We start from the raw sequence: 27,652 nt of genomic DNA, 5'->3' as shown, positions 1-27,652 counted from the left end.
CCCCCCCGAGCCCCGGCTCCGGCTCCCGCCTCCACTTCCGCGTTTCCCCGCTGGGCCGGAGAAGCCTGGGCCGGAGAAATCCGGGCTGGATGCGGCGGCCGCGCCACCCGGGCCAGCCCCTGGGGAGGGAGGAGGAGCGGGAGCGGGAGGAGGAAGTCGCCAGGGAGGCGGGGGCGCGGCGGCGCGGGGCGCGTCGGGTTACACTGGCTCGGGCTGCCCGGGAGTGACAGCCACGCGCGCCTCGCCGCGAGGATCAGGGCCGAGTGTCTGATTCGGGGGGAGGCGAGACTCCGCCCCGCCCGGAGGAACTGTGTGCTCCTGCTCTCCCCTCGCGCGAGAGGATCAGTCTCAGGTGTGTGCTTCCTGGGAGACCCCCTTTCCCCGCCCCCAGGTCACAGCGGAGAGCGGTCCCTTTCTGACCCGGGTGAGTCCTCTAGGACTCCGGTGTTGGGTGGGTGGTGGCGGGATTCTTGGGAAAGATTGAGAATTTCTCCCCAACGACAGAAGGTGGACTCGTTCTCATGTAGGGTTTAGCTCTCTACATTTTGGAGGGGGGTGGGATAGAATACATTTTGGGTGAGGGTTGGTATCTAATTGAAAAGTGTCCTGCAAACTTTTGGCTTGTGGATGTCGCTCCTCTGATGAGAAGGATTGTTGCTCCCTTCTGAAGCAAGGGAGGGAAAGATTCTAGAACGGGGCTGGGGCTCTCTTTTGAGGACCTTAGGTGCTGGAGTGTGACAGTTCTAGGAGGAAATGGAAAGTGTACCCCGATGAACTTAAAGCAGCCTCCTCTCTCCACGTAGTAGCAAATAGATTTGCATAGTGCTTTGGCTGAATGGTATAGCCCTGTGAATGAAGTGTTGCTCTTTCCACTTGTTCTCTAGACTGCCTTCCACCTTATGCATAAAAGCATTCACTCCCCAACAGCCTTCCTTGAGAGTGTCGAAGTAATTTACAAACACAAATTCTCAGTCTTAGTGACATGGGCCAACCCACGTTACACATCACATTATACATATCATGAGAGGCAGCATAGAAATAGCTAACAGTAATTTAGTGGACTTATAAATAGTCTCGTATAAATAGGTGAGGGAAGGAAGGGTAAGTTACACCCTTTGTTGCTTTAAACAAAACTGTTAGAATTTTGCATATGTTTCAAGTTTAAGAGATGGGAAGTTTATTTTTGGACTCGGGAGGGTAATGACAATGGCCACACTGGGGCCAGGCACTTCCTGACTGCTCCCAACTACTGTGGTCTCTGAGTTCTACAGTTCTTGCAGGCTGTCCAGTGAGAGCTGGGTGCCATTGCCCAATGGATATCATGTGCGGCCTGGGGAACTTTATGATGTGGATGTTGAAACCCTTTTGTGTTCCTCATAAGGACATATGTCAAGTTACAATGCTCCCTTGATTTTTAAAAATCAACCTTTCAAATAAAGCGGCATTACCTTAGTAAAAAATGGATAAAAGATGGAATTTTAGGTTTGACAAGCAGCATAGGTGGAGCTGTCCATTTTGATTTCTCACACAGTCACTTTGTAAAGAAATTCTGAGCAGCATTAAAGTTCTACTTTTTCCCCCTCTCTGATTTTTTTTTTTTTTTTAAGAGAGGGAGAGAGAGAGCAGGAGAGGGGCAGAGGGAGAGGGAAAGAGAATCTTAAGCAGACTTCACACCCAGCGTGGAGCCAGACACAGGGCTTGATCTCATAACCCTGAGATGATGACCTGAGCCAAAATCAAGAGTCAGACGCTTAAGCCACTGAGCCACCCAGGGCTCCCCTGCCTCCCCCCCACCATTTATTGAAAGATGTATTGAGGCTCAGTAATTGACAAGAGGGCTACAGTTACCAATTGTCATGGGTTTTAGCCTCTCCCCCGTTAGTTCTTGTAACTATCTAATCTCGTTAAAGCTATTTAAAAAGATTTGATTATCACTGTATTTCTAATGCTTAGAGTGGTGACTAGCTTGTAGTAAGTGCTCAATAAATATTTTCTCAACGAATAACTGAACTATGGGACAGGCTCTAGCTGAGTGTAGCTGGGGGAAGAAAACAAGACCTTGGCCTTAGGTAATCTATTCAAACTCACTGAGCCTCAACTGTCTCATTGGCAAAATATGGATACTAGTATATGATATAGCACATGTAAAATTGCTAGTGATGTACTTTTTAGTAGGTAGACTTCAAAATATTAGCTTCCTTCCTTCTTATATATTTTTCTTTTTATATTCAAAAGGGAAAGATTTGGGCAAAGAATAGATACTTTAGCTCCTGCAGGTTGTGCATGAATTATCCAGGCATTATCCCCTTTCCTTTGTGTGTGTGTGTGATTGAGGGCGAAGCTGATTAGTGGCAAGCCCTTATTACAGAAGGAAACCATTTTCCAAATGAGTATCTAATTTCTCCTCTTTTTTTTTTTTTTTTTTTTTAAGATTGATTTATTTGGGAGAGAGTGAGAGCGAGCAAGCACACGAGCGGGAGGGGCAGAGGAAGAGAGACTCCCAAGCAGAGTCCATGCTGAGTGCAGAGTGCATCATGGGACTGGATCTCTTGAGCATGAGATCACGCCCTGATCTGAAACCAAGAGTCAGACGGTCAACCGACTGTGCCCCGCTCGCACCCCTCTCCTCTTTATTTTTTTTAATATGGTGATGTTTCTGCTTAGGTTTTTCAAAACTTGGGTCATTCTGCTCGTCAACACCAGGACTTTACTAGGTTGTCCTAAGCACCGAAACAACACTTCAGAAAGAGCATTAGAGCATATAAAACACATTTGGGGCGCCTGGGTAGTGTAGTCGGTTGTGTGTCCAACTCTTGGTTTCAGCTCAGGTTGTGATCTCAGGTCATGATCTCAGGGTCATGATCTCAGAGTTGTGAAATTGAGCCCTGCGTTGGGTTCCGCACTCACCCAGGAGTCTGCTTGAGATTCTCTCTCTCCCTCTGCCCCTCCCGCTTGTGCGCGCTCTCTCTAAAATAAATAAATAAATCTTTAAAAAGAAAGAAAGAAAGAAAACACATTCGGCTTTGAACAACATGGCTTTGAACTGTGTGGGTTCACTTATATGTGAAGGTTTTTCAATAAATACAGTACAGTACTATAAATGTATTTTCTTTTCCTTATGATTTTCTTAATAATGTTTTCTTTTCTCTAGCTTACTTTATTATAATACAGTATATAATATGTATACAAAATATGTGTTAATCAACTCTTTATGTTATCAGTAAAGCTTCTGGTCAACAGTAGATTTTTAGTAATTAAGTTTTTGGGGAGTCAGTTATATGAGCAGGGAGTCGGCACCCCTAACCCCTACATTTTTCAAAGGTCAACTGTATATTTAACACTTGGCTTCTTGAATGAAGTTTTCTTTAGGCTTGTGTAGCATTACATAGTAGCAAGTGCTAGAAAAAGAAAAAGTTTGGTTATCTTGCTTTTGAGAGAGTTAGAGTTTGTTTAACAAGGTTAAACAACTAGGGACCAGCATAAGATCTTGCATAATCATATACCCATTAGTAGAATGTTGACTTTAACTGTGAGGTTATGCTGGGGAGATGTTAATATGGGCTCAAATAGTTGAGACAGTTTTGTGGTGAAGAGAATGTCATTTCAGCAACAAAGAGATCTATAGTTTCCTGAAGATTAAGGCAAAGAGAGGTCATGATTGTATCAAGAATGTTTGCTATTTTGTATTTCAGTGCATTAAAAAGTCAGCACAATCCTATGCTTTCAAAAATGAACTTTCTGTGGGAAAGTATTAAAAACCTACAGTAAAATTCTGTATGTGGACTAAGTATTACTTTTCACTGTATCTCTTAAGTTTTAAAGCTCAGGATTAGAGTTACAAATTATAACTTCATTTTTGCCACTTTTAACACACTTACATAAACATGTATCACACGGCCTGCCTGTTACTTTATCCAGTTGTGTGTAATGGTATATATTTTTCATCTGATGTTTCTGGTGAAAATTACTAGTCATTAGGTGTGGGACCCCCACACCTGGCTAATTTCAGGACTGTTATTTGGGAAGCTAGGGAGGCACTGAACGGAACTAAACTGAGAAGATTATTAATGTGTTTCTAGATGCTCATCCAAATACTTAGATAATCCCATCAGGACTCATCACCTTTGAAATAAGAAGAAGCCGTAGTAATTGTGTCCTAGAGGAAGAAGCAACTAATGAAGGGTGTGTTGTACATTTCCTTGTTGACATGATGCTGGAAAGAAATGGGGGAGGGAAAGATGATCAGATTCAACTTCAATGAGAAAGACAAAGGCTAAGGTGGCTGCAAGCCAAGACATCTGTGGCAACTTCAGAGTAGACCTCTTCCTGTATTATCTGACCAGAGATTGACCTCAGGAACTTTTAAGGAAAAGGAAACACAGGAGCTGATGCTTTGCATACCTGAGGATGTTTAGGAACCGACTGTGGTCAGAGTTTGTCCAGAACTCTGATTTTGTGTCCTGACATGGATGTGACTATGGTTTTTTTTTTGTTTGTTTTTTCTTGTTTTCCAGGATTTTCATCTTTTGTTGGAGGTTCTTACTGGCTTTTTGTGTTAAGTATTTCTTCTTAGATCATATCTGTGTTCTTCTTTCCCATTTTTCAGTTGAAATATTTATCTGGTTCTTTCAAAATCAGATTTCTGATTTATACAGCAGATAAGACATGGTTTCTGATTTTAATGAGGTCAAGCTGTGGTTTTGTTAGTTCACTAAAATTAAGAAACTAATTAATAGAAAATTTTTTCCTCCTAAGTGAAAATTTATTGTGACATACATATTAACACAATTTTAAGACATTATTTGGGAACTTTTTTTATTGTTCTGGCAAAATGAAATTGTTATTGATTCACTTTATTTTTTAGTAGTGAGATCTGGGGTGCCTGGGTGACTCAGTCAGTTAAGTGTCCAACTCTTGGTTCTGGCTCAGGTCATGATCTCGGGGTCTTGGATTAAGCCCCATGTTGGACTCTGTGCTCGGTGGGGAGACTGCTTCTCTCTCTCTCCCTCTGCTCCTCCCCCCACTCATGCTCTCTCTCTCTCTCTTTGTAAGATATATAAATCTTAAAAAACAAAAAATAGTGAGATGTTAGGGTGCTTTTTAAACAATGACTTTAATTTAGATTTTTTCAAGCCTCATATTCTTTAAAAAGTGACCTGTCCTCTGTGGGAGCTCATATTTGATTACCCACTTACATCCTACTTTAAAAAGGTTTTATAATATAGAGAGGAAAGCAAACCCCACAAACCATAACAGAGAGGTTGGTTTCTGAAAATGAGTTTTCTAGAATTTGCTACTATCAAATGAGATGGCCTCCCAGTATGACTTGGTGACTTATGCTTAGAAAGCTTTATTACTTACCTTGTATCCACTAGTGGCCACTAAGGCCAGATGGTTTTATGCAAGAGGAACAAAAGTTTATGTTCAAAGTAAACATTTTAGGAACACTTTAGTTAAGATTTTTTACCATTGTTATTTCAATAAGATACAATAAATTTCTAAATGCATTTGAGAAGTGATGAAAATAATATAGCTTAGGGTATTAGGTTCTCAAAAGCTGTTTTCCTTTTATTTAAACTGGTTAAAGAGAGGATGTTTGTTTCATTGTGGTAGTGTCAAAACCGCTTTGATCATACCACTTTCTGCTCCACTCTTCCGTGGGTTACTCTGACCTATTGGATCAAATTCCAGATATTTGTCTTTGAATTCACAGACCTCTCTAGTCGTGCTCCAATATTAAGGTTGTGTCCTTATCTTCCCTGTGATCCAGCCACACTGGACTACGTGGAATTCCCTAAATCTGTCTTATTCCTACTGCTGCTCCTATATGCATGCCCTTCCTTCTACTTCACCTTTTTGAAATCTTTCCACTCCTTAAATGTCCTGACCATTGACTGCCAGTGTCACGGTGCTTTCCCTCACTGCTCCAGTCAAAAGTGTTTTGTAAATTTCCTAAATCCTTCAACTGCTCCTGTGATGCCAGTCCTAGCCTCTGGGTTTCTCCTTTGTAAGCTAATTATTTGAAACCATGTGTCATTTCCTTTTCTGCAGATCATGCAGAGCAAGGGCTCGTCCTTACACAATTTTATAGATTTCACATGCCCAGCCCAAATGCCTTGCACGTGGGGAACACCTAGGTAAACAGTTTTTGAATAAGTGATCGCCTTATGTAATTCTCCTATCCTTTAGTTACTCAGGAAGCATGTGATAGAAATGGGTTGGGTATGATTGGAGAACAGATAACCTAGGCAGGTGCATTCCAGATAATCAGTTGAACTAGATACTTTAAGCTTTCTGTTTTCCAGGCCTCCCCTTTTTCTTTACACATTTGGCACTTTTGATAGCCAAAAATACCGTATTTAGGAGGAGGAAAGGAAATCACTGTGGGTGAAGCAAAGTTATGAAAACAACCCCTGAAGAAAATGAGTGGAGGAATCTGCAAAGGAGAAGGTTATTTAGGGTCCACTGAGGGCTCCCTTCTTTTCACCAATTTCTCCCTTCTCTCCCACCTGCCCACCTAATCCAGTCTCTTAGAAAAGAATCTGGAAAATTAATCCATAAAAAGATGATTGATAAAATTAACTTGTCACCTTATCAGAAGTCTCCAGATTCTCAAGGGACAAAAACCTTGACAATCATTTATGGAAGTGAGGAGAAGGAACCTTCAGGGAGCACTGTTTCCCTGAGCGTCCCTGCAGTCACTGTCTAAGCCACTTAAGTGTGGCTTTGGTCAGTTTCTGCACATTTCCGTTCCTTCCTCTGTACAAGGAGGTAGGCTGCATGAATTTTAAGCCCATGAAAGCATGACATATTTTAGAACTCTTGTCTTGCCAAAGGTGAGGCCGGTCTTGGTCAGTGGATTCTGTTCACTGCTGGACATTTGATCTAACTTTTCCTCTTCCCCAAGTTTGGGATCTCCTTAGTCCCAGTCTCTCCAGATGTAGCAGTCATATGCGGAGGATGCTACATTCTCTGCATCTCCCCCCTGGCTTATGCTCATAGGATCCGTTACAGCAAGTCTATTTCCCTTCCTTCTCTCATCACGCGTGCTAGTATTAACCCCTTTCCCTCCTCCTAGCGCACCATTAAGTAGCTGGGATATTTATCTAAAAGAAATATGGATTCACAGAATTGTAAAATAGGAAAGGGGTCAGAGATCTAACCCAACTCTGTCTTTTTATTATGAATAATAAATAGTAATGACAAGTATCGTTTACAGAGCAATCACCATTTCCTAGGCACTGCGCTAAGTACTTGGTTTACCTTATTTCATATAGCCACAGTGAACTGTTATTATCAGTGGGGAAACATAGTTCCAGAGAACTTAAGTGACTCACTCAAAGCCACATAGTTATTTCCTGGTATGACTGAAACTCCCTTGAAAACTGTGTTAAGAAATAATAGATCGGCGATGGGTATTAAGGAGGGCACATGTTGCATGGAGCACTGGGTGTTATACGCAAATAGTGAATCATGGAACATTGCATCAAAAACATGGATGTACTGTATGGTGACTAATATAACAAAATAAAAATTATAAAAAAAAAGAAATAATAGAATCAAGGGATAATCCTTCCAGTATGTCTGTAATGTATTTCCTGCTTTTCGCTGCTTTGGATTCCACTGCTTGACTCATTGAACTTTGCCTTTTAACACTTCCACTTCCTAATATATTACCGTATGGTTTCAGCAGTTTTCACCGGCGATACTGAACTTGTTCAGACATCGAATTCATAGCACAGTGTGCCTGCCTAAAATAGTATTCCGACTTCTGGGAACCCATGCCGTTGTTAAAATCTTCTTTAGTGTTAGTGCATGTGGAGACAACCTGCAGCTTGGTGCTAATCTGCTTTTCCCACTCCTGCACCTGGGTTTGTGAATGCTACTGGGAAAATGAACACAGTCATGCAAACTGGAGGTCCATACAAATTCACGTTCTCCAGTATCAGCCATGAGGCAGTTCTTTCACCTGTTTTTAGACTGCACCTTATCCCATTTTCCGCCATAGCTTTACCAACCTTCAGCATTATCTTTGAGTCTCTTGCCTGACCTGTGCATTTTTTTTGTGTCAAAGTGCCATGGCATTTCAATACTCTATTAAGAATTAATATAATGTTCAAGAATAAATCTGATTTAAACACATAGAAAATAAGCAAAGTTATTTGGCCTCTTATTTGTTCATTCATTTGGTTATATTTACTAGATATCACTAAGCATCAAAGATTTCCAGATTAAAAACCAAGTCCCATTATTTTTCAGTATTTCAAGTCATTTTCTTATGTGTATTTCTGCCTGAGTAGGATAAAATAGGATAAAATGCGTTTTATAGTTTGAGCTGAGCTGATGAGATTGAAATTTTATTTGTTTGTTTATTTACTTATTCATATTTAAATTCAAGTGAGTTAACATACAGTGTAGTATTGGTTTCAGGAGTAGAATTTAGTGGTTCATCACTTACCTATAACACCCAGTTCTCATCCCAACAAGTGACCTCCTTGATGCCCATCACCCACTTAGCCCATCCCCCACCCGCCTCCCCTCCAGCAACCCTCAGTTTGTTCTCTATAGTTAAGTCTCTTAGTTTGCTTCCCTCTGTTTTTATCATATTTTATTTTTCCTTCCCTTCCCCTATGTTCATCTGTTTTGTTTCTTAAATTCCACATAAGTGAAATCATGTGGTATTTGTCTTTCTCTGACTTACTTCACTAAGCATAATATCCTCTAGCTCCATCCACATTGTTGCAAATGGCAAGATTTAATTCTTTTTGATGGTTGAGTAATAGTTCCTTGTGTGTGTGTGTGTGTGTGTGTGTGTGTATAGTGTATATATATATATGTGTGTGTGTCTATATATATATATATATATAGACACACCACATTTTCTTTATCCATTCATCAGTCGATGGACATTTGGGCTCTTTCCATAGTTTGGCTATTGTTGATAATGCTCTTATAAACATTGGGGTGCTTGTGCCCCTTTGAATCAGCATTTTTGTATCCTTTGGATAAATACCTAGTAGTGCAATTGCTGAGTCATAGGGTAATTCTATTTTTAATTTTTTGAGGAACCTCCATACCATTTTCCAGAGTGGCTGCACCAGTTTGCATTCCCACCAATAGTGTAAGAGGGTTCCCCTTTCTCTGCATCCTCACCAACATCTTTTGTTTCCTGAGTTGTTAATTTTAGCCATTCTGACAGGTGTGAGGTGGTATCTCATTGTGGTTTTGATTTGTATTTCCCTGATGATGAGTGAAGTTGAGCATTTTTTCATATGTCTGTTAGCCATCTGAATGTCTTCTTTGGAGAAGTGTTTATTCATGTCTTCTGCCCATTTCTTAACTGGATTTTTTTTTTTTTTGGATATTGAATTCGATAAGTCCTTTATGTATTTTGGATTCTAACCCTTTATTAGATATGTCATTTGCAGATATCTTCTTCCATTGCATTGGTTGTTTTTTAGTTTTGTTGACTGTTTCCTTTGCTGTGCAGAAGCTTTTTATCTTGTTGAGGTCCCGGCAGTTCATTTTTGCTTTTGTTTCCCTTGCCCCCGGAGACCTGTGCATTTCTTTATCAGATGATTGTTAGTGGTTAGGGCAAACTAAACTGTTGGAAGGATCTGAGAGTACATAAAAGCACATATGTGACAGATGTTTATTTCTTGATCATAGCATAATCTTGATTGGTGAGTAACTTTCCTCTACTTGATGATTTAGACACCCTGGAACCTTTCATTGACTCTGCTGTTCCTTAGGGCTTTGTTTTCGACTTTATCCAGTTAGTGGAAGGAGAAAGAGAAGAAGTATATCCACTTTCAAACACTTGGTCTTACAATGAATGTATCACTTCCTCAGACATACCATTGGCCAGAAATCAGGTGCACAACAAAGGGAGACTGGAAAATGTAGTGTAGCTGGGAGCCAAAGAGATTGTGGGTTTTTGGTGAAGCTATTCCCTTCACAGTGCTTTGCATCCTATTATACTGAGAAAACAGAGATCAGAGATATCATGTCAACTGGTAATATTTTGGTCTCCATCATTAACTACCAAGTTAGAGGTAGAGTTATTCAAAGTTGGTGCTTTCACCAGTTCTCAGATCCCCCATCTTTTTAGCTACCTTTCTCTATGAAATTTCTCCATGTTCATCTGTATTTTGAATATTTACAAGAACACTCAAGATTCTCCCATCACAAAAACACACAAGACTGAAAAATGAAACTATTCCCTTACGCTGTACTACCCTCTAGCTACATGCTCACTTTCTCTTCTTTCAAGCTATGTTTCTCCGAAGTATATTGTGTATGATGTTTTTCTGTTTCCTCACCTTCCATTCACTTCACAACTGTTGCAAATTTGGCTTCTACCTTAGATGAATCTGTTACCGTATGATTATTGGTGTCCCCCTTATTGGCAAATCAATGGGACCTTATTAGTTGAAATGCCTGTGATTCTGCTCATTCCCTCCTTTGTGAAGTTGAACTTTCACTAGGCTAATATGACACCTTGTTTTTCTTTTGGACTTCTCCTTGTGGATCTCTTTGGCAGGTTCCTCCCCTTGGTATTAGAGTTCCTAGTGCCTGTCCACTGTCTTCTCAATGTAGAAGCTCTCTGCACCACCAAGTTCATCCATATCCTTGATTTCAGGAATTCCCACATCGACATCTCCAGGGGCATCTGGGTGGCTCAGTTGATTAAGGGTCTGCCTTCTGCTCAGGTCATGATCCCAGGGTCCTGGGATCCAGCCCCTGCACTGGGCTCCCTGCTGGTGGGGAGTCTGCTTGTCCCTCTGCCTCTCCTTCTGCTCATGCTCTGTCTTTCTCTCTCTCTCAAATAAGTAAATAAAATCTTAAGAAAAATCAACATCTCCAACCAGACCTCTTTCCTGAATTCAGACTCAGTGGGCATTTCCACCTGGATGTCCCACAGTCAAGATAGGACTCACCATCTCCCTCCACCCTTCGTAATGCTCCTCCAATGTTTCTCCTCTCATTGAAACAGCACCACCATCCTTCCTCCCCTCTATATCATCCATTCATTTGTTAAATTTATCATTGACCTAACATATATCAGGCATTTTTCTACAAATTAAGATTACAGTGGTGTACAAAACAGGTACAGTCTCTGCTTTGTAGAGTTTCATTTGCGGGGGCGGGGAGGAGCGGAAAGGGAATAATATTGATTAAATAAGGAAGAGACATATGAGATGATGAGAACTATGTGGTTATTTTGAATTTGGATGGCTTGGGAAGGCCTCTCTGAGGAGCTGACATTTGAGCTGGGTCCTGAATAACCAGAAGGAGTTAGCTGTGCAAAGATGAGGAGCAGAACATTCCAGGCTGGGAAGATAGCTGGTGCCAAAACCCTAATTATATTCTTGATGAATTTGTTGGGCTAGGAGGGAAACCAGGATAGTGTTGTATCCCTGAAGTTAGGAGTTCAAAATGTTTTAAAAAGATGTTTCTGTGTCAGTTATAGAGATTGCATTTGGTGAAATTAGACCATTTATGTTATTGATTATTTTTAAAAAGATTTTATTTATCCCTTTGTCAGAGAGAGAGAGAAAGAGAGAGAGAGAGCAGGAGCAGGCAGAGCGGCAGGCAGAGGGAGAAGCAGGCTCCCCGCTGAGCAAGGAGCCTGATGCGAGACTCCATCCCAGGACCCTAGGATGATGACCTGAGCCGAAGGCTGAGCCACCCAGGCGCCCCACCATTTGTGATTTTGATACTTTGACATATAGGTTAAGTAGAGAGAGGCTGGGGCAGAAGCTTATTGAATTGAGTTGTGGAAGCAGAGACAGTGCTTACAGACAACTCTTCCAAAAATTTTTGTTGTGAAGAGACACAGAGGGGTGGAAAAGTTCTTGGAAAGAGATATTGGCTAGGGAAGGGTTTGTTAGCACCACGGAGTAATACAATGAATTTAAGCAGAAAGGAAAAGATAGAATGTTTAAGTAGGGAGGAAAAACGGATGAAGGCAGGAGAGAGTGGTGGATAATTGTCAGAGTACAATTCCTGAAGAGCCAGGAAGGGAGGAAATCCAAGGCACAAAGTAGAGGTTAGTCCTTACTAGGAACAGGGACATCTCATTTATAGTAAAAGGAAGGACTGCAGAAAGAATGGGTACAGAGGCTGATATGTCATGGTGTGGGTGGTGGGAAGTTCTTCCCTAATTGCTTCTACTTTCCTAATGAAGTGTGATGATGTTGGGGTGGAGAGAGGTAAAACAGATTTTGGAAAAAGGGGAAATAGCTATTTTGAAACATTCTGGGGAAATATAATAGGATTGCTGGTCAGTGTAGATCGCCCATTGAAGATTTGCAGCCATGAATTTAAGTTGAGGCTGTTTGGGGTTGTGTTTTGTGCTAGGCAGTTTCTTCAGCTGTTAGGGGGAGGTGTGGAGCGGGTAGATGGTTGGGCTTAACCAACTTGGGGATTTGCCAGGTCAGAGTCAGGAAGAGAGGAACAAGTACTTACAAGGGAGAGGTTACAGTGATGGACCTTGACCCGAAGCTGGGCAGAAAGAGAAGTGAGGGTGTAACTGATAGTGGAAAAAATGGAAGGGTCAATGGACTGGGAAGCCAGATAATGCCAAGAAAATGGGGATGGAAATACCAGAGTGGATGAGCTGGAGACAGAGAAGGTAGTGTTTACCATGTGGGATGCTTGAAGCTGACATCTCCAAGCTGGTACGAGTAATCATGATGCCAAAATCCAAGGTTATGGCAGGGTGGGCGGTGGCTGAGGCAGGGTCAAAAAGATCATCAGAGGTGCGGTGATGTAGAGACTGGGGCCTCCACGTAGATGCAGAGGACAGCAAGAACGAGGACGCATGTTTGGAAAGGAAACAGCCAGGTGCTTCAGGTGCAGTAGATGGGAGCCACAGCAAGAAGGGATAACAGGTGGTAAAGTCTAAAGACATGAACTTAAAATAGGTAAGATTTGAACGAGGATAGGGACGTTGGAAGGTGTACTGGGCAAACACTGAATTCATCTCCAGGCTAGGGGATTTTTGAGATTGGATCAGGGCTGTTACTCAAAGTCTTTACAACTCAAATGGAATGAGCCTAACATTTGCAAGCCTTTGGTCTGGGGGGCTTTTGGGAAGATAGGCATTAACTCTTTCATCGCTTAATCATTGGAAGGTCCCAGGAAAGGGGCTAGTTATGACCCAGATCAGAGGTGTTTTGACGCCTTAGCCACGGGTACAGCCATCCCTGTTTATACTGGCTGAACATCAGACTTCAGTTTGAGAGTATTAACAGCCTACTCTTAATGGGATGCTAGGAAAATGGTGTTAATTGGCTTCAGGCTTCAAAATTCAGGTTAAGTCTTGCCTTCTCCATGTTTTTAGAACCTTCAGAGAAGGGGACATTTTGGAGTTTGCTGAGGGTAGAGTTTGAGTTCGAGAGGACAGAATGGGAAGGAGAGAGGGCTGAGAAGGTGAGAAATGGGGCAGATTGGGCTTCCGGTGATGAGCGAGGTATAGAGGATTGTGGAGCATGCTGGGATTGGTCCCTGTGGTGTCTCGGGGAGGCTGGGTGCAGACCGTATAGCAAGGGTGAGCAAAATCCTGCTCAGACTATCTGTAGGCATCCCCTCAGGGCTCAGTGGCCAGTTGGAGTACAAAGGCTTCCTGGGGAACTGCTCCCAAGTAGCCAGAAGCATCAGGTGCTCCGAGGGCATCTTCAAGACCAGATGGTGGTGTAACCCCTGGGGGAAGTGCTTTCCATTATGTGGCAGAAGTTAAGGAGTGCTGCCTGGGGGTGGGGGGCGCAGTTATTTTAGCAATCTTTCCTCCACAACATATTTAGACTCTGTGCTTTCCACTCCATTGTCACTGTCTTTAGTTTAATTTGGACCCTTAGGAGTTTGCGTCTGGATATTCACATCCAGTCTTCTGATTTCCTGCTCCCAGAATTTCCCTGCTCTCAGACTTAAGTCCTTTTAGTTTATCTCCCTCACTGCTTCAGGGAATGTGGAACCCGAGAATGGTCTTTTAAATTCAGATGTGATTCTATCTAATCCTACTAAGAATGTTGTTAAGGATTGATATAGCATGTATAAATTGATAAGCATAGTCTTTATAACAGAGTATGCAGCCAATAAATATGCTTAAAAGCCTTCCTTGGCAATCTGTTGCCTGCTGGACAAAAGCCAAAATCCTTTGAGTGGCATATGAGATCTCCAGAGATGCCCCCTGCTTGCGCGTATGGTCTCCTCACCTCCACATTTAGGGTTCCTGCATACTGTCCTGTGCTCTAGGCATACCACACCCCCTTGTTCTTGAAACTACAGTATTCATTCATACCATCATGTCTTCGTTCATGTTCACCTTAGACCCAGTGAACCTTCAACATCTGAGTTAATGATTGCTTTCTATACAAACCTGCCCTGATGATGTTCCCTACCATGGCTAATTACCCCCTGAGCCCCTCGTCCAAACCTTATTGGTATCACTTGTATTTGTTTTAGAATCTTCCTCTCTAAGCTGTACATTCCTTAAAGGCAGAAACTATAACTGATTCATCTTTATTTACTCACAGTTTAATATAGGAGGTGCCCAATGAATGTTTGTTGAATAAATGAAAATTCAGTACATATTTGAGTTTACATATTGCCTTTCTGTTGTGAAATCTACATTATATTTTTCTGTATCCTGCTTTTCTTTCCTTCAGCAGTGGGGGTGAATGTTCTGATGAAGCAGAAGATGAATGCACTAGAGAACTGGTGGCCGTGTAGTTAGGATGGGAGGCAGACGTCATCCTGTGTTCTTTTCTTTTATGCAGTGAATTGTATTTACTTAAGTTATCCAGTGATTTTGTTCCCCACTGTCATCGTCTTGCGCTGAGTTGTAATTATTCATTTTTTTAGTTGCGCACTCAAAGGAATACAGACATCAGACAAACGTGGTTTTGCGGTAGCGTTTAAGCGTGATCGGTCGGGCAGTTTCCAGTGCCCGCTTGCAACTGCACAGTTGGTGTGTGGAGCCTTTTGGAACCTTGGTTAAAATGCCCAGTTCCTTTTAGGCCTCTTCAAACCCTGGTTTCCTTCATCCTATGCAAGCTAACCGATTACTTATATGTAACAAAGAAATGAGAGAATGTAAACCAGACATCAATAGTAAGAGCCTAGTGAGTAAAGGGTGAGAAGGGCACGTGTGAAGTGTGAAATGAAGTGGTAGTGGTGTCACTCCTTAGTGTAGACGGGTAGGAATGGTGTGTGGAGGGGAGGGCAAAGCTGCATAGAAGGGCAGTGGAGGAGTCTGGGGGGAATGGAGGGGATTCTGTGGGCGTGGGTAAACGTGGCTGGGGGGATGCAGTGAGCTATTGGGCATGGCTGGCATACGTTGAATGAGTGACCAAAAAAGAATGACCCTTGTTCCCAGGTTCTTGCTGTGAGGTTAATCAAAGTCATGGTACAGATTTTTACATCCTGAGATCCGGGGCATCATCCTAGAAGGGATACATTCTTGAGAAATAGCTTTATTCTTTTTTTTTTTTTTTTTTAAGATTTTATTTATTTATTTATTTGAGAGAGAGTGCAAGCAAGACAGCACAAGCAGGGGAGCGTCAGGTAGAAGGAGAAGCAGGCTCCCCCTGCTGAGCAGGGAGCCTGATGCAGGACTGGATCCCAGGACCCCGGGATCATGACCTGAGCCAAAGGCAGACCCTTAACCGATGGAGCCACCCAGGCACCCTGAAATATCTTTATTTTTTGAAAAAATATTGACTCCGAGATTGTTACGATAGCATTTTGTTTTATATTAGTATTTTCTCTGAGGCGGATGGTGTTTAGGGTTTGTGATAGGGCCAGAAAGCAATTTCTCACCCTCTCTGAACTAAAAATAAATACCAAGAACTATTCTGAAGAGAGGACAAAAAAACACTTGTGTTTTGGGTCAAAGTTGTCCCCAGTGACTTGGGTTAACTCAGGCCACACACCTTTGATCAGGCCTCTTACGGGGAATGTTTTAAATGCATCACATGAACGACTGGAGATAGCTGTAAGACCAAGGCCTGCACGTGGTTGGAGCCTGATCTAAAGTGGAAGAGCCCCTGGCCTCCCTGTGGCCTCTGTAATAGGTAACCCTTGGCCTGGAATTAGATCTGCGTTAGGTGTTAGGCTTTACAGGGTTTTATTTTTGATGGAACACTCATAAATATCAGCATACCTTCTGTTCGGGGGGACATTTATTTTGGGAAGAGACGCTAGATATGCCGGAGAGGCCTGCCTACAGTGTGTTCAGGGAAGTGATGGGATCAGTTTCCCTAGTGTTTGAGTCTGAAGTGCATTTGCTTGGTCAGAGTCAAGTGCTGCGAGGCTACAGCAGCTTTATGACCCCTTGTAGACGGGCTGTTTTTGTCCTCTCCTCTAACTAGTCTTCTCTGTCACCCCAGTTTGGCCTTGCACATGTGGGGAACCCATTGAAGGTGCTCAGTAATATTATGTATTAGCAAGTGGGAGTTGTTGATCGTACACGTGTTTTGACACCTTATTTACATTATCTCAAATTCTCAGCCTCACTTGTGAAACAGATAAGGTTTTTATGGATGAGAAGGCGGAGGCTTACGGTCAGGCCCACATCCAGGAAGTGGCTTAGTCGGAATGCAGATCAATGCTGTCTGTCTCTGATGGCCCTGACACCAACTGCCTTCTGCAGAGAATATTCTCCTGACCCATCAGGGATAGCATTTGCATATGCCAGGGTCAGCACCCTGTCTCTGGAAGGACACAGAGCATTAGCAGTATTCCTGCATGTGACCACTGAATTGTCACAGGGCAGGGAGAGCTGGGGAAGGTTGGCCCCTTCCTCTGTGTCTGTGGCCTTCCTTCAGGGCCTGGCACGGGGGGAGCTCCCCAACGGGCGTGTTGTTGGCTGAAGAGATTCCACCCTGACAGTTGAACCCCGCGGCACAGTTCTAACAAGTTGCATCAGCTTTGCAGGTGTTGGTTTGATTAGTTGTTGGGATTTCTGATGCTGTGTTAAACTTTAAATCCCTGAAATATGAAATAACTAAAAATTCAAGACTAGTTTAAGTGTAGTTTAAATAGTGTAGTTTAAATAGTAGCTTAAATAGTTCATGGTGTCAGATGTTCAAGGCAGATTCATTCTAGTTAGAGTGAAGACTGTTCTTCAGAATAAGGTAGGTGAACCTGTGACATTTTCCAGTTCTGGCTTCAAGATTCCTAATAAATGGTAAAGGCAAAGTATCCTTTTCTTTTCTTTGTGTGGGTCTTTTACTCTAGTTCATTAAAGATGAGAAAAGTTGCGTAACATGAAAATCACTCGAGTAATGGTCAGATGATATGGGATTTAGTCAAATGTCCGTTATCTGTCTGCCTCATGCTCTTTAGGTTCTCACTTTTCCCTCCTTCCTTTCTCCCCCCCTTCTTCCTTCCTTCCTCCCTCCTGCCTGCCTGCCCTCCCTCTCTCGCTTGCTTGCTTGCTTGCTTTCCTTCCTTCCTTCCTTCCTTCTTTTTCTTTTCTTTTCTTTTCTTTCTTTCTTTTGTTCTTTCTTTCTTTCTTTCTTTCTTTCTTTCTTTCGTTTGTTCGTTCTTTCTTCTCTCTCTCTCACACAGTTTTACTTCTTAATAGAAGAATAATACGTGCTCATCTTAGAAATTTTAAAAATGATGCACACAAGGAAGAAAATAAAAATAACTTGCAACCCTCCCATTCAGAGATGAGGATTTAAACATTTTTGGATATATCCTTCTAGTCTTTGTACATGCACATATACTTTATTTTTTCACACATATACTTCATTTTTAATTTTTTCATTCAAATTCTCGTTAACATATATAGTAAAATTGGTTTCAGGTGTAGAATGTAGTGATTCATCACTTACATACCACATCCAATGCTCATCACAAGTGCCCTCCTTAATGCCCATCACCCATCTAGCACATCCCCCATCCACCTCCCTCCATTAACCTGCCGTTTGTTCTCTATAGTTAAGAGTCCCCTGTGGTTTTCCTCCTTCTCTGTTTTTATCTTATTTCATCTTTCCTTCCCTTCCCCTGTGTTCATCTGTTTTGTTTCTTAAATTCCGCATGAGTGAAATCATATGGTATTTGTCTCTTAGCGTAATACCCTCTAGCTCCAGCCACATTGTTGCAAATGGCAAGATTTCATTCTTTTTGACGGTCGAGTAATAGTCCCTTGTATATACACCACATCTTCTTTATCCATTCATCAATCCACGGACATTTGGGCTCTTTCCGTAATTCGGCTATTGTTGATAATGCTACTATAGACATTGGAGTGCATGTACCCTTTCAAATCAGGATTTTTGTGTCAGTTGGGTAAATGCCTACTAGTGCAATTGCTGGATCATAGGATAGTTCTATTTTTAACTTTTTGAGGAACCTCCACACTGTTTTCCAGAGTGACTGCACAATTTGCATTCCCACCAACAGTGTAGGAGGGTTCCCCTTTCTCCACATCCTTACCAACATCTGTTGTTTCCTGAGTTGTTAATTTTAGCCATTCTGACAGGTGTGAGGTGGTATCTCATTGTGGTTTTAATTTGTATTTCCCTGAGGATGAGTGATGTTGAGCATCTTTTCATGTGTCTGTTGGCCATCTGAATGTCTTCTTTGGAAAAATGTCTATTCATGTCTTCTGGCTATTTCTCAACTGGATTGTCTGGTTTTTTTTGGTGTTGAGTTTGATAAGTTATTTATAGATTTTGGATACTAACCCTTTATCAGATATGTCATTTGCAAATATCTTCTCCCATTCATTGGTTGTCTTTTAGTTTTGTTGATCTTTTCCTTTGCTGTGCGAAAGCTTTTTATCTTGAAGAGGTCCCAGCAGTTCATTTTTGCTTTTGTTTCCCTTGCCTCCGGAGTCATGTTTAGTAAGAAGTTGCCATGGCCGAGGACACAGAGGTTGCTGCCTGTGTTCTCCTCTAGGATTTTGATGGTTTCCTGTCTCACGTTTAGGTCTTTCATCCATTTTGAATTTATTTTTGTGTTTGGTGTAAGAAGATAGTCATTTTCATTCTTCTGCATGTGGCTGTCCAATTTTCCCAACATCATTTGTTGAAGAGACTGTCTTTTTTCCATTGGATATTCTTTCCAGCTTTGTCGGAGATTAGTTGGCTGTAAGTTGTGGGTCCATTTCTGAGTTTTCTATTCTGTTCCATTGATCAATGTGTCTGTTTTGGATGCCAGTATCATACTGAGTTGTATTTATTTATTTATTTATTTATTTATTTATTTATTTATTTATTTTAAAGATTTTATTTATTCATTTGACAGAGAGAGAGACAGCAGCGAGAGAGGGAACACAAGCAGAGGGAGCAGGAGAGGAAGAAGCAGGCTCCTAGCGGAAGAGCCTGACATGGGGCTCGATCCCAGAACGCCAGGATCACACCCTGAGCTGAAGGCAGACGCTTAACGACTGAGCCACCCAGGAGCCCCTGAATTGTACTGTCTTGCTGACTGTAGCTTTATAATATATCTTAAAGTCTGAAATTATGATGCCTCCAGCTTTTCTTTTCTTCTTCTTTTTTTTAAAGATTTTATTTATTGTGAGAGAGAGAGCAAGAGTGAAAGAGAGCAAGCAGGCAAGGGGCAGAGACAGAGGCAGAGAGAGACTCTCAAGCTGACTCCATGCGGAGCACAGAACCCGATATGGAGCTTGATCCCATGACCTTGAGATCATGACCTAAGCCGAAATCAAGAGTTGGACACTTAACCAACTGAGTCACCCAGGCGCTCCTTGCTTTCCTTTTTAAGATTGCTTTGGCTATTTGGAGTTTTTTTGTGGTTCCATACAAATTTTTAGGATGTTTGTTCTAGCTCTGTGAAAAATGCTGGTGGAATTTTGATGGGGAGTGCATTAAATGTGTAGATTGCTTTGGGCAGTATGGATGTTTTAACAATATTTGTTCTTCCAATCCATGAGCATGGAATGTTTTTCCATTTCTTTGTGCCCTCTTCAGTTTCTTTCATAAGTGTTCTGTCATTTTCATGGCATAGATCTTTTACCTCTCTAGTTAGGTTTATTCCTAGGTATCTTATGGCTTTTGGTGCAGTTGTAAATGGGATCGCTTCCTTGATTTCTCTTTCTGTTGCTTCAGTATTGGTGTATAGAAATATAGCAAATTTCTCTATGTTGATTTTATATCCTGTGACTTTGCTGAATTCATTTATCAGTTACAGCAATTTTTTGTGGAGTCTTTCAAGTTTTGTACATAGAATATCATGTCATCTGAGAATAGTGAAAGTTTGACTTCTTCTTTGCCAATTTGGATACCTTTTATTTCTTTCTGTTGTCTGATTGTTGAGGCTAGGACTTCCAGTACTGTGTTAAATAACAATGGTGAGAGTGGACATTCCTTTCTTGTTCCTGACCTTAGTGGAAAAGCTCTCAGTTTTTCCTGGTTGAGGATGATATTAGCTGTCACACATATACTTTAAAACAGAAATACAGACATACACACACAGATTCTGTTATATCTACTTTTTTCTCTTCAGAATTAATTTTTACTTCCCTATTACCCCATCTCCATCCAGAGTGTAATTTAACCATGAAAGAATTAATTTCTAAGCAATAAAGAAATTCTAGAATGTTTAACTTATTCAGGCTGCCCTCTTATATCTAGAACTTTCTTCACTTTATTATAATTATTACCAGCATAAACATGTTGCTTTTTCAAGTCAGAATGGGGTAAAACGATGCTGATGGCAGTCATTAAGTTGGCATGGTGAGTGATCTACCCCCATTGTCCAGTCTGGATGGGGAAAATAGCAAGGAGCCTGGAGAGCTTAAAGGCCAGGGTTATGGGATCTAGCAGTGCCACGAAAAAGGAATGTACAGACAATGTCAGTCTTCTATATGGGGGTGACGGGATGAAGTCCAGGAAAGTCAGGTGGCTTTGTTCAGGCTGAGATTGTCATAGGGTTGGGGTGTGACTCGGGTTGTTAACTGCTCATTCTGGGATTGCTGCAGAGCACTCGACTGCCCCAGAATACGGTCTGAAAAACAAACCATGCTGCTGGCGGATGCCAAACTAATGACCCAGGGGTTGGCATAAGTGCACTGGGTGAGGTCAGGCCTGAAGCTCGCTGCATTGATACCAGAACCTGGAGTTTTGACAGGAATCCTATTAGAAGTGCTATTTTGTGAGTCACTTGCCTTCTTCTTCTTCTTTTTTTTTTTTTGTCTGTCTGGTCTATCAATTTTTAAAAAATATTTTTGTATTATATTATGTTAGTCACCATACAGTACATCCCAAGTTTTTGATGTAAAGTTCTATGATTCATTACTTGCGTATAACACCCAATGCACCATGCAATACGTGCCCTCCTTAATACCCATCACCAGCCTATCCCATTCCCCCACCCCCCTCCCCTCTGAAGCCCTCAGTTTGTTTCCCAGAGTCCATAGTCTCTCAGGGTTCATTCCCCCTTCTGTTTACCCCCCTCCCCTTCTTCTTCCCTTCTGACTGCCTCATGGTTAGAACACAGGCTCAACCTATGGACTAAATTTTTTGGATTAACTTTGGGTTTCACTTAACATTATCTCAAAATTTATGGTTGAGAAGAGACTGTTGAGCATAAATTGCTAATGTGCTCTGCTGATTTCCATCAGCTATGTGATTTGACTGACAACAGTGTGAGCCTAGCCCGCTGGGGTCTGGTGAATTACATCTGCTCAGCCAGAGTGTTTCTTGAGCTGGAATTGAAATGCATGGCCCTTTAGTTTCCAGTGTGATGCCAACACTCAGGCAATTGACTTTTGCTCTTCAGTCTCCAGCAGGGGGAATATTATGAAATAAAATGGGGAGAGGCCAGGCATCCTCAAGTTTCAAACCCATAAATATAAATAACTGTAATTAATCATATGCAGTCTCTTGTGTCTATTAAACCTATACTCAGTGGGTCAGTAAGTTTCACACAGCTCTTTAGCTTCCTGCCTGTGGTTGGTGGCAAATATTCCGGGAGCCTCAGCTTGTTGAGATGTGACCCAGGGTTCTTTTCCAACATGGGTCCAAAATCAGTTCAAGATATAATGAGTTGTGGGGGGAAAAAGTCACCTGCAAAATACCCTAGCCCAGGGGGGAATAGAAATAGAAAAAAAGATGTCTGGTGTTGGCATTTGAAAGGCTCTCTCAGTAGACACTCTCTGTTCTTTGTTACCAGCTTGCTAGACTGAGTGGTATGGAGCAGTCTTTCAAGTGTATAAGTTCAACAGATATTTATATTCAAGATTATCCCTGAAGTATTTGTTTTCCTATTACAGAATACTGTTTTTGATTGTGGTTTACATTTTTCAAGATTTTCTGATGTGACTTGTTAACTCTTCCTCTCTCTTTCTCCATTTTCTCCTTTTTTCATACTTTCATCTACTCACTATGAACATGGCTAGTGATGTCCTTAAGAAAAAATGACTGCTGTAGAGGCACCTGGGTGGCTCAGTTAAACCCCTGACTCTTGATTTTAGCTCAGGTCCATGATCTCAGGGTCATGATCTCAGGGTCGTGAAATCGAGCTCCCCACCGGGCTCCACCCTCAGTGGGGAGATTCTTTCTCTCTGCCCTTCCCCTACACTTGCACACACTCTCTCTCTTTCTCAAATAAATAAATCTTTATTTTATTTTTAAAAAACATTTTATTTACTTATTTATTATTTAGAGAGAGAGAGCAAGGACAGAAGCAGAAGGAGGGGCGGGGGGGGGCGATAGAGGGAGAGAATCTCAAGGAGACTCCCCACCAAGCGGAGAGCCTGACTTGGGGCTCTATCTTATGATCCTGAGATCAGGACCTGAGCCAAGATCAAGAGTTGGAGGCTTAGCAGGCTGAGCCACACAGGAGCCTCAAATAAATCTTAAAAAAAAAAAAAGAAAAATGACTGCCTTTGCTCTTATTACCCTAAAAAACATCTTCTGCAGTGTAGCCAGGGTTGGTCTTCCTTCCTCCCTCCCTGTAAATGCCATTGTATCATTGCATCGTTCAAGACCCTCCATTGATTTTTCTATTTCTGTCTTGTCAGAATAAATTTCTTGCTAGGAGGAAGTCACATGTGACTCAGCACATCTGGTCCCCTGACCTCATCTGGAACCCACTGCCCACATCATTCACTGTGCTGCAGCCACAGCGGCCTTTCAGTTTCCAGCAGAGGTCAAGCTTGCACATGCTAAGTGTCTTTGCACGCCTGTCCCCTCTGTAAGGAAGGCCCTTCTTTTGGATCGCTGAGTGGCTGGCTCTTCCTCCTCAATTTCGCTTTTGCAAATCACCTCCATGAACATTCTATCTCGAGTAGATTCCTCATATTCCAGTCACTCTCTCACCTAATATTACATCTTCCTTCCTTCCTTTCTTTTTTTTTTTTTTAAAGATTTTATTTATTTATCGGAGAGTGAGAGAGAGAGAGAGAGCACACATGCGAGAGAGAGCATGAGCGGAGGGGAGGGGAAGAAAGAGAGGCAGACTCCCCGCTGAGCAGGAAGCCCAATTTTGGGGGGGGGGGCCTTGATCCCAGGACCCTAAGATCATGACCTGAGCCGAAGGCAGATGCTTAACCGACTGAGCCAGCCAAGTGCCCCTCCATCTTATTTTCTTCATAGCACTTGTCATTTTCAAAATACTCAATTTGCTTCCATTTGTTTATTTGTCGTTTCCCCCAGTCCATTAGAGCAGAGAACTTGCCAGCCCTTAGAGCAGCACAGAGGATACAACAGGCATTCAGTCAATCCCCGTTGAACACACGTTGCAGGAATGAATGCCCCTCCTTTCATCTTCCTTACTCGGGTCCATCGTTCAGTGATACTGTCCTGAATATTTGTTGAACTCTTGCTTTTTTTTCTTAGAGTGTACAATTTTTATCTATTACTCATCAGCAAAAAGTGTGCTTTTCATAAGCCAGTTTCTAACAAGGATTTTTAAAGTTTTTTTAGAAGTGGCAATTAGATTCTTTTTTGGCCCATTTATCTGTAAACTTTTCTTTAAATCCAGGAGAGTACCGAGAAATGTTCTAATTGTTTCCAGAGCAGGAGCAAACAGGTTTGTCACATTTTTTTTTTCAAGATAATGTGGATTTGTTCAGATGAGGCAAAATTGAAATACAAATTTTCTTTTCCTAATCTTGGACTACGTGCTTGTATGTGATTGGAAATCCTTCATCTTCGTAACAGACTAGTGCTGTTTGTGCCGGTTCACATACTGTGTGCAACAAACTTCAGAAATTACCTGGTGAGCAACACTGGCCTGGAACATAGGAAGGAAGGGGGAAAAGGCCCTGGAATAGATAGAGCCAGAATGTTGAAAATCTAAGTGCTGAAATGCTAATAAGTTGTTCCTTTTCCTTGCTCAGGGTTACTTACTGGTATTTTCAGCATAGTTTTAGCTAACGGGACTCTCATTTTTCTGACCGCAGTGGTACCGAGTTAGAAGTGAGCTGGAGAGCTCAAATATCTAAAGGGAAAATGACCATTAGGCTGATAGTTTGGAAGAAACAGGAAAACTTGCATAAAGCAGATAGAAGCAGAATTCAAATGGGAACAGTCTGTGGCTTCGGGCCACTCAGTAAAGAGGTTAATGGTGTTCCTTTTACTGTTCCTGAGGGCATCGCCCTTACAGCGTAGTCTAATGTATGTAAGGATGGCTCTAAGTCATCAATAATTGAATTCATGGTTAATATATTCTTTAAAAAGACAAAGTGAACTTGCAGTTTTGAAATATTATAATTCAAAATAGTTTAGACTTTTTTTTTTTTTTTTTAACTGTGAACTTCACTCAGAGCTCTTAGAAGGCAGGGATTTTCATGTTTGTTCTCAGTTGTACGTCCAGTGCCTGGCACATGTTGGGTGATCAGTCAATAATTACTGAATGAAAAAATGCAAGCTTTAATCACCCAACGTCTCTAAATAAATAGGACATCAAGGAAGTACCACCTTTAATGCATAAAGGTGTTTTCCCTGTACCTATTGAATGAAGAACAAACATAAAATAATACACATGTAGAGTTAAAATAGCTCCGGATATTTTCAAAGACACTTCATTTATAGAGGGAGCAAGGCTCAGCAAATTCAGATGATTTGCCTGACTTCACAAAGCAAGTTACAGGTAGAGACCGAATGGCAAGGCAAGTCTCCTCCACCTCGCGTTCTGGAATACACTTGATGATTTTCTTTTTTTTGTCTGGTGTTTTGAGATTTGAAAGAATATAGAGGTTTGTTGTTGTTGTGTTTTTGTTTCTTTTCTTTTTTTTTCTTTTTAATTTTTTTTTTAGCAATAGCAACTTTAGAGAGAATATTGAGTAGAACCCTTTATCTTCTTTTTGTGCATGCTGTTAAATTTTAGACTGTCAAATGCTCGGGTATTAGCTGAGTAATGTTGGTACACAATATCTCATGCACAGTGACTAGACTTGTTTATAGCCTAGTACTTGAATGCATTCCGCTGAAGAGTGTGTGCCAGTCCTTTTAAAGAAGAAAAGAAAAATCTAAAAAGGAGAGGCTTGAAGAGGATCCCTCATTCAAATGGGGAGAATAGGATCTTATGACCGAGACTGTTTTAGCCAAGAAGTCTGAGCTGGAAATACAGATTTGCTTATTATTTTGGGGGTGAGGGGATGAATATTTACAAAGTGTTGCATTACTTGTACTCCATACTTTTTAAAAAAAGATTAATTATTAGTTTTAAAGATTAATTAATTATTAATTTATTTTAGAGAGAGAGCATACACACACACAGGCCTGAGGGTAGGGACAGAGGGAGAGAATCCTCAAGCAGACTCCCTGATGAGCGTGGAGCCCTATTTTGAGGGGCGGGGGCTCCACGGGGCGATCCCACGACCCTGAGATCATGGCCTGAGCCGAAATCAAGAGTTAGCCACCCAGCTGAGCCACCCAGGTGCCCTCGTATTAGATACTTTTTAAATAAATTTTTGTTAGAAATACGAAGTCTGCAATCTGCCTTTCCTCTTGTCCAATTTTTATTTCTTTTAGCGTCAGATTTTTTTTTTTTTTTTAAAGATTTTATTTATTTATTTGACAGAGAGAGACAGCCAGCGAGAGAGGGAACACAAGCAGGGGGAGCGGGAGAGGAGAAGCAGGCTCCCAGCGGAACAGGGAGCCTGATGCAGGGCTTGATCCCAAGACACCGGGATCACGCCCTGAGCCGCAGGCAGACGCTTAACGCCTGAGCCACCCAGGCACCCTCAAGGGTCAGATATTTTTAGGGAGTGTGATCACTAAGCTAAAGAATACAATACGTGTTTATTTTGACTATAGTATATCTTAGATTTTCTTTGCATCTAAGCTGTGTGTGTAATTTGACCCTTTGTTGATAGGTACATTTATACATGAAGTGGATTATGAGATGTGCAGGGGAGTGAATTTTAAATGCAAATTTCAGCAGGCTGCTGGGTGGGGGGTTTGGGGTTGGGGAAAGACTAAGGGGTGTAAAAAGTGGTTGGCTTTATTTCCTGGGGATATTCTCAAGTTCAAGGAAACAGAATAACTGGTCTGCCTACCACAACATACGTGGCCTCTGTTACAACTCTCTGCTGTGTTTTGTTCCTTAATAGAGCAGTAATACAGCTGTAATCAAATTTAGAAGTCTTCTTTTTTTTTTTTACAATGTAAGTAAATTAAATTAACTGAAATTATTGTGCTATAACTAATTATCATAAAAATTATCAGTCATTGTTTTTTTATGAGCTCAGGATTTCATAAACTATCTTCAACAAGTATTTCCTAAAATGCATTCCTAATGATATGTATAATGCAATTGCAACTGGAACTTTTGAAAGAACTGGTGCATTTTCTTCTCATTTGGTGATAAAAATAATGAACAAAAGCTAAGTAAATCAGTTGGCATCAGCATTTTGAAGTAAGAAAAAAGCCAACTTTTTGAAGTTTTGTTTGTGCTTATTACATTTGAAGGCAGATTGTCAAACCTTCTATATTGTGACATTAAAAAAAAGTTTTCAGGATAATGATCTTGGTCTCTTTAAGATTCTTTCTGAATCTTCAAAGAAAAGTGCCTATATTCAGGATGTAGTGTTTCCTAATTCATAATGCTACATTTAATAAAAGTATAACGTATTGGAAAACACCAAAAGAGATCTTTGATTAAGATCATACAAATAGAAACTCAATTAGCTGAAGCACTTTTTTTTAATAATAATATTTTTTATTATATTATGTTAGTCACCATACAGTACATCCATAGTTTTTGATGTAAAGTTCCATGATTCATTACTTGCATATAACACCCAGTGCACCATGCAATATGTTGAAACACTTCTTTTTCTGAACATTTTATTTCACTGAAATTTTCTTAGGGTGTATTTCTTTGGACTGTAGAGTTAAAGTTCATTATCATCCATATATGTTTTTAAAACCTTTTCATTTGACTCACAATGCCTGTGCACTGTTTTATGGACCTAAGCCCTTTTAAAATACATTTATTTATATGGTGAGGTAGATGCTTTTTTTATGAAGCATGTTGGGGTGTGTATTCAACAGCCATGATTGTGATGACTTTATAAGGCTTTGTTATAGTTGCAATAAATTTGGATGAGAGGCTTGATATGTTTTAATGTAAAAGCAGATATTTTGAACTCTATTGTTTAGCATGCAATTTATTTTATAACAAAGGGTTATTTTTTCTTGTCTTAATTACCGAAGTAGATTTT

The 27,652-nt window shown here is 41.2% G+C and overlaps 1 protein-coding gene across 2 annotated transcripts in view; it reads left to right on the top strand.

The window, feature by feature from the left end:
- The first annotated feature begins 29 nt into the window (after positions 1–29).
- Positions 30–27,652, top strand: part of GPD2 (glycerol-3-phosphate dehydrogenase 2) — a 137,334-nt gene continuing 109,711 nt past the window's right edge. The window contains exon 1 of one of the 2 annotated variants that reach the window (XM_008686991.2): positions 30–424. The gene's annotated coding sequence lies outside the window, so the exon portion shown is untranslated. The remainder of the gene's footprint in view (positions 425–27,652) is intronic. The other variant, XM_008686990.2, reaches the window with a different exon arrangement.

Source organism: Ursus maritimus, unplaced genomic scaffold (assembly GCF_017311325.1).
Source record: "Ursus maritimus isolate PB19 unplaced genomic scaffold, ASM1731132v1 scaffold_1, whole genome shotgun sequence".
Lineage (NCBI taxonomy): Eukaryota > Metazoa > Chordata > Mammalia > Carnivora > Ursidae > Ursus > Ursus maritimus.
The sequence above is the reverse complement of the archived record's forward strand: the minus strand, read 5'-3'. Positions and strand labels throughout refer to the sequence as shown.